This window comes from Leucoraja erinacea, chromosome 2, assembly GCF_028641065.1.
Source record: "Leucoraja erinacea ecotype New England chromosome 2, Leri_hhj_1, whole genome shotgun sequence".
NCBI lineage: Eukaryota > Metazoa > Chordata > Chondrichthyes > Rajiformes > Rajidae > Leucoraja > Leucoraja erinaceus.
In genome coordinates, this window is record NC_073378.1 from 14,656,733 (window position 1) to 14,673,326 (window position 16,594).

The 16,594-nt window shown below is 42.3% G+C and overlaps 1 long non-coding RNA gene across 1 annotated transcript; it reads left to right on the forward strand.

The window, feature by feature from the left end:
* The first annotated feature begins 8,175 nt into the window (after positions 1–8,175).
* Positions 8,176–10,899, forward strand: LOC129706262 (uncharacterized). Its single transcript, XR_008725025.1, has 3 exons — positions 8,176–8,960; positions 10,205–10,365; positions 10,479–10,899. It is a non-coding gene; the product is annotated as an uncharacterized LOC129706262 (long non-coding RNA).
* The last annotated feature ends 5,695 nt before the right edge of the window (positions 10,900–16,594 follow it).

Here is a 16,594-nt window from a genome sequence, read left to right on the forward strand (position 1 = left end):
AGTCAAGATGTGATTTTGTGCTATAGCTTGTTTTGCATCCAGCGTTCAATCATTTCATGATGTTACAGGAACTGAATCGATTTGAATATGAATCGAATGAATTCGATTGAAGTGGATACAAGGAACTGCAGATACTGGTTGACAAAAAAAGACGTAGAGTGCTGGAGTAACTCAGAAGGGTCAGGCAGCATCTCTGGAGAACATGGATAGATGACAATTCGGGCCGAGAACCTTGGGTCCCTTGAGTCCCAACCGAAACGTCACCTCTCCATGTTCTTCAGAGATGCTGTCTAACCTGCTGAGTTACTCCAACATTCCGTGTCTCAATTTGATTGAAATCTGGCTTCTAAATATTGAGAAACATCTGCTTAATTTCTAATTGCTTTCTATTTGTTGGGATAACCTCGTGAAATGGGGTCTTGGATCCCACACCATGGAATCTTAGTAACACTGGTCTTCAATGCTGAACTCTGCCTGAACTCTGAATTTAGGTGGCAGGGGCAACTGGTAAATTTGGCATCCAAACCTTCAAGTAAGCTTCAAACTTCATGTTAGAAATCACAAGGAAAGAAGACCCAGACCTCTTGGCTCATCTGGCAACTGTCAGTGACTTGAAGTGACCATCAACTTCCAATCCCATTATCTCAATTGGATGTACAGAAATGACATTGAAACAAGAAAAGTTAAAAGGTATTGTAGAAGGGATTTGATAGAATGAGGAAAACTGTGCTCACTGGCACAGTTACTAGAGGGCACCAGTTTAAGAGGATTAGTAAATTTGTGCCAAGATTTAGTTTTTAATATTCTGTGCAACATCCTGACAGAGTGATTAAAGCACTTCTAATGGTAAATTACAAATATGAATTGGATATATATCAGAATTGAAAAATTTAGCAGGGCTCTCTTGAAAATGGAGTAGAATGTGCTTAGGTAGACACAAAATACTGGAGTAACTCAGCGGGTCAGGCAGCATCTCTGGAGAGACGAAATGGGTGATGTTTCGGGTCAAAACCCTTCTTCAGACTATTGGATTATTGGATAATTATTTTCAGAGGCTAGCATGGATATTAGTCTGTTAGTCTATGATTCAGAAATTAAAGGAATTTTGTGTTAGAAAAAAAATTAGACTGGAAAATGAATGGGACGGAAAGCCAATAAATCCCGAGGCATGGTAAATCTGCATTCCTGGGCATTAAAAGAGGTATCCACAAAAATGGTGGATCCATTTATTGTCATCTTCTCAAACACATTAGGTTGTGGAATAGTTTCTGCAGAGGTCTGACTCTTGAGTTGAGGGAAGGTCAATTTCAATTTTGTAAAACAGGCAAAACTGAATATGCATGCGACCTTTGGTGGACATTCAAACATAAAATAACAAGAGTGCTAAGCTTATATGTTCCGATAAGGTTGAAAGTTAAAACTTTTCATTGTTTTGTTCTAAATGTTGTATTTAAATACATCTTTCTTCTCTAATTCTACTCCTCCTTTCGGTCACTTTTGTGATACTATTCTCGTTCTACCCCTTTTTATCTAACCGTTGTCCAGAATCACATGTCACAGCTTGGCTTCCCATTTCCTGTAACTATGACTCTTATGTTGACAAAGGAAGTATCCTTAATGTGCTATATCTTCTCTACTTGTTGTTTTTTCAGCAACGTCATCCAAACACTGACACGCACACTTACGATCTTCAGTAGGACCTTGCCTCACCCACTCAAATCAATTTAACATTGTTTTCAATTAGTCATACTTGCCCAACATCCAATATTGGAATTTTCTTCAAGGTATTAAAATGGCTACAATTAGTATTTGTACAATTAGTTCAAACTGGGGAGTTGGTAGTACCTGTACTAACAACGATAGAAAGGAAATAATAGATGTTATAAAGATGACATAATTTAAATTTAGGCTGGACTGGAAACAATATTTCAGGTTACATCACGTTGGGATTAAATGAAAATGACTTGAGGGTGATTGTGTCAGTGAAAGAATTAATTCCATCAGGAAAGCAAAGACTGTGTGGCCATTCTACTTACTGCATTTGGTGCTGAAATGTTAATTCTGATTTTTTTTCTTTCTACAGATGTTGCTAAGTGTTTGCAGCATTTTTTTTCTATTTTTGTTAAAATCATATCTAAATCAGTACATGAGCAGAAAAATAAATTTAATTTTTGGCATCGACTGCATGCCAGCAAACATAAGAATGTAAGATTTGCAGATGATAAAAAGGAATTTATAAATCTGAAGAAAGATTTGTAACATTAATCTTTCAAACCACAGATGTTATCCGACACTGCGGACTGGCAATTTGTCTTTTGTGTGCTTATATTGGCTGCTGGTTGTATTCACCTGTAAACATTCTGTTCTTTCATATGAAATAGAACTGAATATATGAATTTTTAACAAGAATCTAGAAATATTCTGGTGCAGTATACTGTATTTCTTATCCAGCAAAGATACACAAAAATGCTCAATTAGATTTTTGAAAATGAATGGAAAAAAATGCAAAATAGAGAACGCTTGACAACAAGTGACCTCAACACTAAAACATAAAATGTTCCAAACATTCAGTAGATCAGGCAGTGCCTTTGGCACCAAGAGTGTACAAATGCTTCCCAAGGTGTTATGTTTCCTCATGTGGGTTGATTACAGTACATGATTCATGAGAGAATCTTAAATTACACAGGATATATGGAACAGAAGCAGGCCATTTTGATGAACCAATGCATGTTGACATTTATGCTCCACTTGTCCCATCTATCCCAAGCAACGCAAATTGGAAGAACAGCACCTCATATTTTACTTGGGCAGCTTACAATGCAGTGGTATGATTATTGATTTATCTTACTTCAATTAACCCTTGCTTTCCCTCTCTCCATCCCTCCCCCATCCTCGTTCTCCGACTAGTGTCACTGTCCACCTGATTACATTTTACTGATTGTATGCCTTGTTGTAACCTTCCCTTGAGCTGACAATGAACTATTGTACATTTTCCTTGATCAACATCCCATTTGATCTGTTGTTTTCACACCTTACCCTTCCATATCTCTATGTCTCACTCTCCCCTGACTCTCAGTCTGAAGAAGGGCCTTGACCCGAAATGTCACTCATTCCTTCTCTCCAGAGATGCTGCCTGTCCTGCTGAGTTACTCCAGCATTATGTGTCTGTCTTCGGTGTAAACCAGCATCTGCAGTTCCTTCCTACCCATTATGCTATTGCTTGGGGAGTTCCGGGATTTACTTCCACTGATGATGAAAGAGTACTGATATGTTTCCAAGTCAGGCTGGTGCGTGACTTGGAGGGGAGCCTGCAAATGTTGATGTTCCCATGTGCCGAAGAGGTTATGAGTTTGGAAGGTGCTGCTTGAGTGGCCAGGAGCATCTTGTAGATGGCATAATGGGCAGCATTTGTGTGCTGGTGGTGGAGGGTGTGGATATTTAGAGTGGTGAATAACCAGAGTACACTTTGTGCCCTTGTCATTTAAAACGTTTCTTTCAAATATTGATCTGTATGAAGGATTCGTCAACTGCGGTCATAAGGAATAGGAGTAGAATTAGGCCATTTGGCCCATCAAGTCTACTCCGCCATTCAATCATGGCTGATCTATCTCTCCCTCTAAACCCATTCTCCTGCCTTCTCCCCATAACCTTTGACACCTGTACTAATCAAAAATCTATCTGTCTCTGCCGTAAAAAAAAATCCACTGACTTGGCCTCCATAGCCTTCTGTGGCAAAGAATTCCACAAATTCACCACCCTCTGACTAAAGAAATTTCTCCTCATCTCCGTCCTAAAAGAACATCCTGCGCTGGAATAAGAGATGGATTTATCAGGAGGGGATTTTCTTACCATGTTTGAGCTGATGATATGAGACACCATAAGATGATCAATGTTGAGGATTCCCAGAGCTACACCCTCCCTCCGACACCCCATTGTATTTGTTGTGATACAACTCAATGGTTTGTTTAGTCAATTCAGAGGTCAACTAAGAGTTAAGCAAAATGGTGATTTTGGAGTAAGAATGGTAGATTTCTTTTCCTGGAGGACATCACAGAACAGGTTTAATTTTGATGATGCCCTGATAGTCTATGGTCATCATTACTATCAACAATTTGTTTTTTTAATATCATATGTTTAATTGAATGCTGCATGGGTGGGATTTCAACTCGGTCTCTGAATTGTTACTAAAGGCATCTGGAATACTAGTACGGAAATGTAATTGTTGCACTTTTACTGTAACTATAAATTCTGACCTGTAAACATCAGTGGTTCCAGGACTGATTCTTTTACACCAATATCCACTTTTATCCATTGTGAATGGTTATCCTTCCATCAAATTCTCTCCTTTCTACTTTGAAACAAGCAAGCAATCTATTCTATTGTTTATTCTCGAGCTACATTTTCTGCCTTTATTCATTAGTTTAATGGGGAGCACTTTATCAATGGGTTTTTGAAAATATAGATAGATTGTATCAACTGCTAACGCATTGTTTACCCTCTGTTTTGCACTCTTGAAAAAAAATGTGATTGTCCAAGCATGTCCCTTTTGAAATATATATTAACTATGCATTATTATTTGACCTTTAACTTTCTTCTATTTGTCCTTTGACAAAGATGACATTAGCCAACATTTCCACTAGCGATCTATAAATCCCAGGGTGAGTTCTATTCTCTTAAATATTTGTATTAAGTTAGCTATCTCCCATCTTTCTGGAATTACATGTTTTAAAAAAAAATTAAATATGCACTAATGCCTCTGTTTTCTTTTCCTGAATTGTTTTAAATGCGTGAATGTATTTCACCATGACCAGCTCTTTTATCTTGAGATTTTGAATGTTTGATTTATTTATCCTTTTTTCTATTGAAATCACCATATTATTACTATTCCCTGCATCTCATGTTATCTCCACCAGTTTTATCCCCTTGATAAATGCTGAAGCAAAATAATGGTTCAATATTTTGCCTCTCGGTAACATTTGATGCCCTCCCCGTTGGATTGGAACCTTGTCGTGGTCGGGGAGCTTGTGTGTCTCAGTGACCCCTAGAGCTATGTCAGTGGGAGATTCGTCTCCTGTTAGGGTCTCCCATGCTGGACAGGTCGAAGGGTAGAGGCGAGACGAAGAGCAATCCACTGGTTCTCCAGGTTGGAGGTTGAGCACAGGGTTAACAGCCCTGTCTCGTAAAACAAACATGTTACGGAAACAGCAACTGAAGGAATTAACACTACTGGGCGTAATGGACATCCAGGGCTGCCGACAGATGCTAAGATGAATGTCAATGGTGAAAGCCGAAAGGAAGCTACTGGCAGGAAGGTGGAATTTCTAAATGCCAAACATAAGACTAGGATAGGTTTTTGGAATGTACGAACAATGTACGACACAGGGAAACTAGCACGTGACATCAGAGATGAGACGCTACAATCTAGATATTTTTTGAGTAAGTGAAAGTAGATGGACGGGATCAGGGAGACTTAGGACCAGCACAGGGCAGACAGTGTTGTACTCAGGAAAAGATGACGAGAATCACAGAGAAGGAGGAGCCATCATTTTAAAGAAAGGAGTAGAGAATAGTTTGATGGAGTGGGAACCTTCAGTAGTAGACTCATGAAGATCAGAATGGGGGGGAAGCAAATTAATACAACCATCATCCAGTGTTATGCTCCAATAAACGATAGTGATGATGGTGTTAAGGATGAAATCTATGAGCAACTACAGGCTGAGTTATAAAACACACCAAGACATGCCATGAAGATTGTGATGGGGACCTGAATGCCAAGGTTGGAAACCACAACACAAACCAGGAAAGAGCTATGGGGGGGGGGGGGGGGGGGGGGGGGGGGGGGGGGAAGGGCTGTGGTACTGAGAATGGAGAGAGACTAATAGAACTCTGCACCACTTACAACCTAGTAATTGGAGGGACACTCTTTCCGCACAGAGACATCCACAAACTGACATGGTGCTCGCCAAATGGAAAGGATAAGAATCAGATAGATCACTTGATGATTAACAGCTCATGGAGACGCTCATTCCTTGATGTTAAGGTTAAACGGGGAGCTGATGTTGGTGGTGACCACCACTTAGTCCTGGCTGTTCTCAAAGTAAAACTGAGGAAAACTGGGAGCAAAAAGACAGGCAGGCAACAGTTTGACATTGAGAAACTACATGACCCAATAGTGAAAGGCTCTTTCATGTTACAATTAAGGAACAGGTTTCAGGCTCTAGCAGATATGGACTATCACACAGAGCCAAATGCAAATTATATTAATACTGTGTGGGAACAAACCAAAATAGCTTATGTGAAAACCAGTGAAGCCTGCCTGGGGTTTAAGCAGAAGACAAAAAATGAGTGGATGACTGAAGACACATGGCAAATCATTGAAGATAGGAGAAAATTAAAGAAGCAAATAGATGAGACAAAGTCCAAATGGCTGCAAGAAAGATACAAGATGCAGTACCAAGAAGCAAACAAAGCAGTTCAAAGGAAAGCCAGAGCTGACAAACGGGCGTACCTGGAAGATCTTGTGGCAAAAATCGTCGAACCACTGAGACACCAATTGTAGACAAAAAGGGCCGACTCCTAACAACAGCAGCAGAACAAGAACCTCGCTGGGCGGAATACTTCAATGAATAGAGCACCGACCATAATAAAGGCTAACACCCAACAAGCAGAGGATGACCTGGACATTAGCACTGAACCACCAACTAAGGAGGAAATTGCTACAGCCATTAGGTCTCTCAAAAGTGGAAAAGCCCCTGGCCAAGATGAGCTCAATGCAGAACTGTTCAAGGCAGACCCAGAACTTGCAGCTGAAGTATTTGTACCACTTTTCACAGCGATTTGGGAAAGGAAGGATTTTCCCGATGACTGGTCAGAAGGCGTCATCATTAGGATACCAAAGAAATGCAACTTAAGAGAGTGGTACAATTGGAGAGGGATCACTCTTCTATCAATTCCAAGCAAGATTCTAGCAAAGATTATTATACAACGTATCTCAGAAGTAGTAGACAAACAGCTCAGGAAAGAACAGGAAGGATTTTGTGGTGGGAGGGGATGAATTGACCAGATATTTGCCCTTCGTAACATTATAGAACAGTGCACAGAGTGGCAGACAGATATATATCAACTTTGTTGATTTCGAGAAAGCATTTGACAGCATCCACCGAGACAGCCTCTGGGGCATACTTCGAATGTGTGGGATCCCACAGCATATGGTCGAAGTCATTAAGAGCTTCTCTTGCAGAGTGTGGAACAGTAACCACACATTCCAGGTGAAGACAGGAGTCCGACAAGGGTGTGTGATATCGGCGCTACTCTTCAATAATGTTATTGACTGGGTGATGCGTCAGACAACCAAAGACCAAGCAAGAGGCATACGATGGACCCTCTTCTCAGCATTGGAAGACCTTGATTTTGCTGATGACTTGGCTCTGGTCTCCCACACTCACAAGCATATGCAGGAAAAAACATCTCGTCTCAGTGACTTTGCACAACAAATTGGCCTGAAGATAAACCAGAAAAAATCTGAAGTAATGACACTAAACATCCCAAACCCCTTGACAATCCAAATGAATGGAAACGATCTTCCCATAACTGAGGAGTTTACCTATCTTGGTAGCAAAGTCAGACACGATGGCGGAGCACATAATCACATCAAGAACAGGCTAAACAAGGCTAAGAATGTTAAACAATGTATGGAAGTCCCAGCAATACAGCACCAAGACCAAGGGGTTATACCAGAGCTGTGTCCTCTCCACCCTCCTATTTGGGTCGGAATGCTGGAGAATGACAGCGAGCGACATCAACCAGCTGTTAGACTTCCACACTAAGAACCTGAAAAGGATCCTGAGAATATTTTGGCCAAACACCAGATCCAATCAAGATCTCCTTGCTCAATGCCAACAAGAGATCATTGACACCATCATCATCCGGAAGTGGTGGCGCTGCCTTGCAGCTGCGGCCGGCTCACCTGCAGTCCATTTGTCTTTTCTTTTTTTGTTTTTTTTGTCCCATTTTTACAGTTTATTTAGTTGTGTATGTGTGTGGGGGGGGGGGGGGGGGGGTCGGGGGGGGTCGGGGTTTGTTGTTTTTTGTTTTGATGAACATGTTTTTTGACTCTTCCTTCGGGGGGGATGCGACCTTTCCTGCCATACCCCCGTCTCCGTGTCCATCTGCGCTGAGGCCTATCACGGAGCTGGCGGCCTCCAACTGCGACCGACCTCGAGGCTGCAGAGGCAGGACTTACCAACGCGAGGCTGGCCGACTTCGGGGCTGTGGTTGCGGGGCGACCCAACTTCCGACCCGACTTTGGAGCCTCGGAGGCTCGGCCACGGGCCAGTGGACGACATCATCGGGAGCTCGCAGGTCACAGGTAGTTACCTGTTTTTCCTGAGCTCCCGCAACTACAGCTGCATCCGCTGGACTGGAGGGCGGCAGCTTCGGCAGCTTCGACCGCCCCGGGCCGCAGAGTTTGAACCGGCCTGTTTGCGGAGCACGGATTCAGCCGCGGGACTTACCTACCATCACCCGGCGGGGTCACAACATCGGAGGCTTGGATTGCCTCAGCGCAGAGGGAGAGTAAGGAGGGAAGAGACAATGACTTTGGGACTTTAAACTGTGTTGAGTGTTTGTTATTTGTTCTATGTTATGACTGTAGGCTAAACCATTTTGTTGCACTGAAAAGTGCAATGACAATAAATTGAATCAAAATCAAATCAAATCATGAGAAGGTGCTGGAACTGGATTGGCCATGTATTGAGAAGAGAACCAGACAGCATCCCAAGAATAGCCCTGCACTGGACACCGGAAGGGAAAAGGAAAAGCGGGAGACCTAAAACCACCTGGCGTCGAACTGTAGAGGCGGAAATGAAAACAATGGACCTGACCCGGGGTAGAGTCCTGACGCTAGCCCAGAACACACAGGAATGGAGGACCTTCGTTGCTGCCCTACATGCCAGGAGTAAGTAAGTAAGTAAGTAACATTTGATGCCACATTGTCCTTAATTCCCTTCCCAACTATTTCATGTGTCTGTTAAATCTTTTACTGTGTGACTTATGTTCCAGACAATAGCATTTCATATTTATTCTCTATTTCCTATTCTTTTTATATCTCTCGAATCTTGTCATATTTAGTTTCAGAATAAGATTGTGCGAAAATGCTGTGAAATTCAATTTCAAGGGACACGTGCATCTGTATTTGATGCCAACACTGAGACTTCTGACAGCTGTGACATTATAACAGCATAGTTTTTTGTCCCCAATATTTGTTCTGTTTGGAGTGGAGAAGGTGAAAGGGAGATTGAACAAATATGTTGAAAATAATGAAAATATTTGAAAGAATCAAATATAATCTGTCACCAGTGGCAAGAGGATATGGACTTATAGCCAAACACTCAGAAAGACCTTGAGAGAGCTTGAGAGGAGAGAGAGAGAGAGAGAGAGAGAGAGAGAGAGAGAGAGAGAGAGAGAGAGAGGAGAGAGAGAGAGAGAGAGGAGAGAGAGAGAGAGATCCAGAGAGGAGTATGTGTTTAAGAGGAGAGATATGAGAGAGAGAGATGAGAGCGATGTTGAGAGAGAGGAGAGAGAGAGAGAGATGGGAGAGAGAGAGAGAGAGAGAGAGAGACTTTTAATAGAGAGAGATAGAGAGAGAGATAAGCAAAATTTTTGTTAAATTAAATATGGTATTGAAATAATAAATACCTACTTAGACCAAGCTATAAGATGAATTACTTACAGTACTTGTTCTGTTTTCTTTCTGTTCATATAACATTCCGGTTTTTGTCCGGTTTTTCTTCTCTGTAATATCATTTTGTAAGGGGCGGAGCTAAATGTAATTAACACCTACGGAAGCTCACCTGAAATTTCCCACCAGGGAGTGGACACAGTATCTTTAAATACTGTTTTTTTGTATTATTTACATAACTTAGCACTTTTTTCGCTTTTTCTTCATATGACACTTTTTCTTGTGCTATACCAGCAGGGTTCTGAAATTGGGATCACCCACCCAACACCCAAAAGGCTGATTTATTGTGTTGCCCCATCTGAAACAAGTGAATCCATGTAAGCTTTAATGCAAGATGACCCTCTGAAGAAAACTGGAGGAATTACATTTTGTAGCTGGAATATTAGGGGCATTAACAAGCCATTTAAAAGGGGTAAGGTTCTTGCCCAATTAAAATCAATTAATGCTGATATAATATTTTTACAGGAGACGCACCTTAAAGATCACGCTCAGACCAGGCTGAAGTCTAACTGGATCGGTCAAATATATCACTCTTCTTATCTCTCCAAATCCAGAGGTACTGCAATTATAATCCGTAAGGGCATACCATTTAAACATAAAAACACCATAGCAGACAAAGATGGCAGGTACGTCATAGTTTCTGAGGAGATATATTCTACGCCACTTACTATGGTAAATATCTATGCTCCCAACTTTGATAACCCACAATTTTTAAATAACATTTTGAATATAATTTCAGACTCCACCCAGCAAAACCTGATAATTGGGGAAGATTTCAATTGTGTTCTGGATCAGTACTTGGATAAATCCTCACAACAAAAGAGATATAATACAAAATCAAAATCCAGCGAACTTTTAAATACGTATATAAGAAATACAAATATAACAGACATATGGAGGATTGCAAATCCATCCGGAAGAGAATTAAAAAAATCGGGAACGGAAGTCCGATCGATTGTTCTTCAGCAGCTGGCAGCCCGAGGAAGTCCGCCTCCGATAAGCAGTAGAAAACGGCATTTTAATCCCGCCTAGCCCCCCAAAGGCGCCAAAGTCACGCACACGGCCAGTGGCAGAACTGCAGCGCAGCTGAAGGTAAGTTTTGTAACATCGCTAATATATTACTTTGCTGCAATAATATGAAATACTGTGGTTCAAGATCCAGATCCAATGATACCTTCCAAAAGGAAATAGGATTAACTCTTGAAGGGAGAGAAAATAGGAGGATGATGAGGATGGGGGGAGGGTGGGGTCAGAGTCGAGATTAGTTTAGTTTAGTTTTGAGATGCAGCATGGAAATATGCCCTTTGGTCCACTAGTCCGACGCCGAGCATTGGTCATCAGTTCAGACTAGTTATCTCACCAGGAGCAATTTACATCGGCCAATTTACCTACAAACCCGCATGTTTATATTTATATTACTAAAAGTCTGATCTTGACCACTTCCTGTTGTTTTTTATATTGATTTTAGAAAAAACTCTTACGGCTGTGATTTTTGGCCATCTTACTCAAAGTCCTACTCTGCTGCATAGGGCAAGAGGATTTTTCCCATCGATGAAAAAAAAAAGAGTTATTAGTGTTTAAAAAATGTTGAGATTCTCACTCCTGAAGGCCACGCCCCTTCCAGAGGGACTATAAAACCCGGAAGTGTTGAGTGCCTCAGTCAGTCTCTGCAAGATGGGGGAGCGAGACGGTCACGTCTCTCAGTCTGAGCTGTGAATAACACTGAACACATGTCTACTAAACTGTGAGTGGTTTTACTGATCTGTCAGTGCCCTTAATGTGGTTTGAAAATATAGTTTGGAAATGTTAAAGCTGTGTTGCCTTTGGTTTTGTAAATGCTAAAGCTGTGTTGCCTAATTAAAGTTGCCATGCCTAATTAAAGTTTCCTTGCACAATTAAAGTTGTCGTGCCTAATTAAAGTTGTCTTGCTTAATTAAAGTTGCCTTGCCTAAGTAAAGTTGCCTTGCTTAATTAAAGTTGCCTTGCCTAATTAAAGTTGCCTTGCCTAATTAAATTTGCCTTGCCTATTAAAGTTGCCTTGCCTAAATAAAGTTGCCTTGCTTTCTATATAATTAAAAGTCTAATCTTGACCACTTTCTGTTTGCGTTTTATATTGATTTAAGAAAAAACGCTACTACGTACGGCTGTGATTTTTGGCCATTTTACTCAGAGTCCCCCTCCGCTCATAAGGTGGCGAGGATTTTTCCCATCGATGAAAAATAAAAGTATTATTAGTGTTTAAAAAATGTTGAGATTCTCTCTCCTGTCAATCACGCCATGAAGGCCAACGGGTCCCACTTAGTCCCCCCCCCCCCCCCCCCCCCCCCCCCCCCCCCCCACTCACTCATTTTGTCGCTGCCTGCTGGCCTCCCACCATAACTCAGTACTCGGAGTCTGAAGCGCTCTGCTCGAAAAACGGCAACATTTTTCCTGCTCTTCCTGGCCCGGCTCTGTCACGCTGCCTCAAGCCAAACATCGGATCTTCAACCACTGCTTTTCAAGCAGCAGGGGAACAGCCAGCATGACAGAGCCGGCGTGTCAGAAGCGGCGAGGATGCGAGGCCTCACAGTCTCTAATGGGGCCGCTTTCACAGACTTTACCATCAGCGGCACGGACAACTTCCGATCCAGCAGCAAAGTGGCTCCGTTAATGCATTCATTCCACAGTGAGTTCAGTTCGGTAACAACACCCCCCCCGCTCACCTCCCCACTCCCCGTACTCGGGGTCTGAAGCACGTTTGGGGACCAGACCCAACGGGTCTGTACTTGGTCTAGTATATATATGTGTGTGTGTGTGTACTTGTGGGTATGTGTACAGTGCACTCAGAAAATATTCAGACCCCCTTCACTTACGTCACAGCCTTATTTTAAAATGGTTTTTAAAAAAAATGTTAAATCATCAATCTACGCACAATACCCCAGAATGAAGAAGATAAACAGGTGTTTAGAAAATTTTGCAAAGTAATTAAAAAGAAATAACTGAAATATCACATTTACATAAGTATTTAGACCCTTTGCTATGACACTCAAAATTGACCTTTGGTTCATCCTGTTTCCATTGATTATCCTTGAAAAGTTTCTACACCTTGATTGGAGTCCACCAGTGGTAAATTAAATTGTTTGTACATGATTTGGAAAAGCACACACCTGTCTCTATAAGGTCCCACAGTTGACAGTGCACGTCAGAGCAAAAACCAAGCCATGAAAATGAAGGAATTGTCTGTAGACCTCCGAGACAGGATTGTGTCTGGGGAAGGGTATAAAACAATTCTGGGGAACAGATCTGGGGAAGGGTATAAAACAATTTCTGCAGCATTGCTGGTCTTGAAGACCACAGTGGCCTACGTCATTCTTAAATGGAAGAACTTTGGGACCACCAGGACTTTTCATAGAACTGGCTGCCCGGCCACACTGAGCAATCGGGGTAAAAGGGCCTTGGTCAGGGGGTGACTAAAAACCCGATGGTCACTCTGACAGAGCTCCAGAGTTCCTCTGTGCAGATGGGAGACACTTCCAGAATGATAACTATATCTGCAGCATTCCACCAATCAGGCCTTTATGGTAGAGTGGCCAGACGGAAGCCATTCCTCAGCAAAATGCCCATGACAGTCCGCTTGGACAATAGACAATAGGTGCAGGAGTAGGCCATTTGGCCCTTCGAGCCAGCACCACCATTCAATCTGATCATGGCTGATCATCCCCAATCAGTACCCCGTTCCTGCCTTCTCCCCATATCCCCCGAGTCCGCTATTTTTAAGAGCCCTATTTAGCTCTCTCTTGAAAGCATGCAGAGAACCTGCCTCCACCGCCCTCTGAGGCAGAGAATTCCACAGACCCACCACTCTCTGTGAGAAAAAGTGTTTCCTCATCTCGTTCCAAATGGCTTACACCTTATTCTTAAACTGTGGCCCCTGGTTCTGGACTCCTCCAACATCAGGAACATATTTCCTGCCTCTAGTGTGTCCAAGCCCTTAACAATCTTATATGTTTCAAGCTTGCCAAAAGGCTTGAGAAACAAAATTCTCTGGTCTGATGAAACTAAAATTGAACTCTTTGGCCTTAATGACAAGCGTCACGTCTGGCGGAAACCAGGCACCGCTCATCACCTAGCCAGTACCATACGTACGGTGAAGCATGGTGAGGGCAGCATCATGCTGTGCGGATCTTATAGAAACATATAAAATTATAAAAGGACTGGACAAGCTAGATGCAGGAAAATTTTTCCCAATGTTGGGCGAGTCCAGAACCAGGGACCACAGTCTTAGAATAAAGGGGAGGTCATTTAAGACTGTGGTGAGAAAAAACTTTTTCACCCAGAGAGTTGTCAATTTATGGAATTCCCTGCCACAGAGGGTAGTGGAGGCCAAGTCACTGGATGGAATTAAGAGAGTTAGATAGAGCTCTAGGGGTTAGTGGAGTCAAGGGATATGGGGAGAAGGCAGGCACGGGTTATTGATAGGGGACGGTCAGCCATGATCACGACAAATGGCGGTGCTGACTCGAAGGGCCGAATGGCCTCCTCTTGTATCTATTTTCTATGTTTCTATGTTTTCTATGAAGTAAGCAATTCAACCCATTGAGTGTATAATGGCTCTTTGAACAATCCCATCAATCTCATGCTGCCATTTATTTACCTGTTATCTGTTCTATCTCAAACACTGATTCTCCTACCACTCGCTTACATTTTGGTTTAATTATATAAGCCATTGAATCCAGTAGCTAGCATGTCTTTGGGATGTGGGAGGAAATTGGAGCCTGAGGTGGAAATCCGTCTGTTCAAAATGATTATAAAAAGCTTTTGATGGACAGCAATGAAAATGGATCACTGGAAGTGTAATGCAGCAGCTGCTCTTCTGTGTCTCTTCTAACTAAGCTCATGAGTCATATGTTTACAAACAGAACCTTTGGCCCACTGTCTTGCTAATCCACCTTCCAGCATTTGATTGTAGCCTTGCATACCATGACATTTTAATTGTTTATCTGAATACTTAAATGTTCTGAGAGTACCTGCTTGCAGTGTGTTAAAGCCTTCATCCTTCCTCGATGTGAAAACATTCTTCCTCAGATCACCTCTAAATCTCCAACCTCTAAAACTAAGCTTATGCCTTCTGGATGGTAGAGAGCATGCTGACCGGTTGCATCGTGGCTTGGTTCGGCAACTTGAGCGCCCTGGAGAGGAAGAGACATCAAAAAGTAGTAAACACTGCCCAGTCCATCATCGGCTCTGACCTTCCTTCCATCGAGGGGATTTATCGCAGTCGCTGCTTCAAAAATGCTGGCAGTATCATTAAAGACCCACAACATCTTGGCCACACACTCATCTCCCTGCTACTTTCAGGTAGAAGGTACAGGAGCCTGAAGACTGCAACGACCAGGTTCAGGAATAGCTACTTCCCCACAGCCATCAGGCTATTAAACCTGGCTCGGACAAAACTCTGAACATTAATAACCCATTATCTGTTATTTTCGCTTTATCAGTTTATTTATTCATGTGTTTTGTAGTCAATGCCTACTATGTTCTGTTGTGCTGAAGCAAAGCAAGAATTTCATTGTCCTATCAGGGACACATGACAATAAACTCACTTGAACTTGAACTTGATTTCTTCTGAGTGGAAACGTTTCCCATCTACCAATGCCCCTCTTAATTTTCAGATTCAGATTCAACTTTAATTGTCATTGTCAGTGTACAGTACACAGACAACGAAATGCAGTTAGAATCTCCCTGGAAGAGCGACATAGAATATGATTTCAATAAATAAATCTATTTACATGCATACAGTCATAGTGTTTTTCCTGTGGGAGGAGTGTCCGGGGGGGCGGTGATTGGTAGTCACCGAGGTACATTGAGGTACATTGTTGAGTAGTGTGACAGCTGCAGGGATGAAGCTGTTCCTGGACCTGCTGGTTCGGCAACGGAGAGACCTGTAGCGCCTCCCGGATGGTAGGAGGGTAAACAGTCCATGGTCGGGGTGAGAGCAGTCCTTGGCGATGCTGAGCGCCCTTCGCAGACAACAGTTGCTTTGGACAGACTCAATGGGGGGGAGCGAGGAACCGGTGATGCATTGGGCAATTTTCACCACCCTCTGCAATGCTTTCCGGTCGGAGACAGAACAGTTGCCATACCATACTGTGATACAGTTGCAATCAGGTGCCCCTCCTGTCTTCTCCATTCCCTGAAGACCAAATCCAGCCTGTCTAGTCTCTCCTCAAAGCTTGTAATAACTTAGCATTGTGAACACAACCAAGTATCACACGTTATTTTGACTCGTGTGTGGTCAAATAATATGGAGCACATAAGTGGACAAGCCAAAAGATGATCAAAGTTTCGCTGAAGAGTAAGATTTCATGCAGTGTCCTGCTCGAGAAAAGAGTTGTAAATTCAGGGAGTGAATTTCACAGCTTTGCGTTGAAGCCATGGCTGGAGGTAAAAGTTCTGAAAATGTGAAAGGGTCAATATTGAGGAATAGAGACACTAAACTAGGTTAGAATGATGAACAATAACAAATTAGTGGATATTGCAATTGTTTAGCAGTGCAAGTGATGGTACTCCAGTACCGTTTAAAATTTATCATAGGGTCAAACATGATCACGCCATGGATCAGTTTCACTCCTTTGCTGGGTTGTGGGATTGAATTAATGGTTTGCGAAGGGTGTTTCAGATGCAAAAGACAACCAGGGTTGCAATTCCTTTATTGCCTTTGATCCCCAGAAAACCTTAATTTTCTCGCCTTAATCGAACAAAAAGGTAACAAATAGCTGTTTACTGCTCTGAAATATGTATGTCACCTTTGTACCAAGAATGATTATATAAAAAAAGATTCAAGAGTATTGGAGTAACTAATCGGGTCAGGCAGCA